A 2413-nucleotide genomic window follows, 5' to 3' on the forward strand; every position below is an offset into this window, starting at 1 on the left:
CAGCAGGCGGTGGAACGCAGGGCCCGGTCGCAATCGTGACCACTGCGTACCTGGTATTGCCGCCAGTGCTGGAATTTGTAATCCTGTAAAGCTGGTGGTATTCTGCGTTCCTGTATAATCATTATACAGTTATGCAGAAAACCACCAGCTATACATTTTACATAAAGTCAGCATACCACTCCCCCACAGTCTCCCATTCCCCCCCCCAACCCCGCTTGCTAGCAGTAGATATATGCAAAAAAAGCTGAGGGTTTAGAAACCCTTTAAGTCTCAAAGATGCACCATGACTGGACTTGTTAACATAGTGAGCTCTACTATTTTGGTGATCAGAACAAGGCATGGGCACCTTACGTTTGTTGTGTAAGATGTGCCGTCAATCTGAGAGCTTGGCTCAGAGAATCTCAGACGTCAGTGCCGTTTGTGTTCCTGATGATATAGCCAGAACAGAAGAATCACATAATGGAAGCCACCAGATAAATGGAGCTTTGACAAAACAGTTGAAGATGCTGCAATGCACCAACAAGGTACTGACAATGATACAGATTTTGAATCGTGTATGTCTGACATGCCTCATCTCATACATAGTCAGAATTAAATGACCTGGTCAGAATATTTGGGTTTGTCAAAATCAAAAGCATAACTACTGGGTTTAAGACTGCAAGAATGGTGATTGTCCTTAGCAGGTTTTCTGTACTCACGGTTAATGGTTTGTTCACAGCTTTGGGTTGTGAGCATGGCCCACTAGAATAGTGACATTTGATTCCAGGACAGAAAAATGTGGCACATAAACTACTTTTTTTTTTGTATAATCTTTATTTTTCTCGTTTCACAAAAAAAATCACATTTACACAAGAAACATTCAAGGGAGTAAACGGGGTCCAACATAGACCCTGACAGCAAAAGATAAAAATATAAAATAAAATGAATTAAAATAAAGTAAAATAAAGAGAAAAAAAAAACACACAAGGGGGGGTCACAAATACACAATGACATACATAACCACAATGTAACACAATAAGTGAAGGACGGGAGCTCTAACAGGCACGTCCTCACTCCTGCATGCCCAAGCCACGCCCCCCACATAAACTACTTTTTGACCCAACAAGGATATTTTTGCTTCTGTTTCACATATACTGACCGATGAAAGATTTTGTGAAAATGATAAACAAAGAAGGGGAAGGTTTTTGTTATTTGAGTCAGACATTTCCAAGGATAACTGACTCCAAGATTAAGGAAGTTATTTTTGCTGGTCCACAGATCAGATACATCATTAATGACAAGCGACTTGAAGATCTGTTAGTGGGGCTAGAGAAAATCGCCTGGAAAGCATTCAAGGATGCTCAAACAATTATAAATAAGTGAAATGTAAACTCCCATCCTCAATGTTCCTACCATGAATTCCAGATTAAAAAATAATGGCCTTTGCAAAAATGTATATAATCTCATCCCAAAAAATATTCAAAAGTAAAAAATGTTCATAAAGAAAGTCCACATAGGTGTATTTTTTTCAGTGTGTATTAGCCATGGCTGGATATGTTAAATACATTCAACAGTGATGAAAGTAAATATATTTCTTTCGTCAAATTCCCATTCTTCATAAAGATAGTGCTCAAAGTTCCACGTGATGTGAATGTTTAAATCTCCTTACGTGTTAAAGAAGTTTTATAATTACTCGCCAGAAGTTTTTGACCATATGTTTAAATGGTCATACTGCGCTTATAGTGAGCGTGAAGCCTTTATCCTTTCAGTCTCTATCCCATCAGCTATTTCACAGGATCTCCATACTTCTCTCCCCCATTTCGAAGATCCCCACAATCTCCTCGAGTTCTTCCTGAACTCTAACTCGATCCGCACAATGAGATAATAGACAATATAGTGTAGTATATCCAAGTAAAAAGTTTATTGAAACATAAAATCACTTCTAAAATATAAAATAGAGGTACAGAATCAGCTGCACAATCATGGACTGTTTGCATACAAAAACGACATCTAACCGAATAACCTCAGCATGTACCCATCCCTTCCTACGTGTTTTGTCAACACGACTTTTTCATGGAGGGTGAACAGTTCACCGTCCTGGAAAAAGTTGACATTTTTTTTTTCTTATTCATTTTTTATTGTTTTAAAAAAAGGTAACAGTGATACAAGTGGCACGTTACATGTAAGTATACAAGGTTGGCACATAAGGTTCATGAGACGTTCGACAACAATGAGAGTTATTTCAGTACAGAACCATATTTCTGAAAAAGTGGGAGCTAGAATGTTATGGTGCCGGACTATGCAGGATGGTCACTCAAGAAGGAAAATAAAGAGAAAGGAATGGGAAAGAGGACAAGGTGTAGGTGTGGGCAATCAATCATGTAAATAGCATGCAAGTTAAACAGATTCCTCAGAGGAGGAGGGGGGGGGGGGG

General features: G+C 38.8%; 1 protein-coding gene across 1 annotated transcript in view; it reads left to right on the forward strand.

Moving 5' to 3' along the window:
• YARS (tyrosyl-tRNA synthetase) overlaps positions 1-2413 on the forward strand; it is a 35002-nt gene that overhangs the window by 3308 nt on the left and 29281 nt on the right. The window lies entirely within an intron of this gene.

The sequence above is a fragment of the Nanorana parkeri genome, unplaced genomic scaffold (genome assembly GCF_000935625.1).
Source record: "Nanorana parkeri isolate BGI_ZX_2015 unplaced genomic scaffold, ASM93562v1 scaffold959, whole genome shotgun sequence".
Lineage (NCBI taxonomy): Eukaryota > Metazoa > Chordata > Amphibia > Anura > Dicroglossidae > Nanorana > Nanorana parkeri.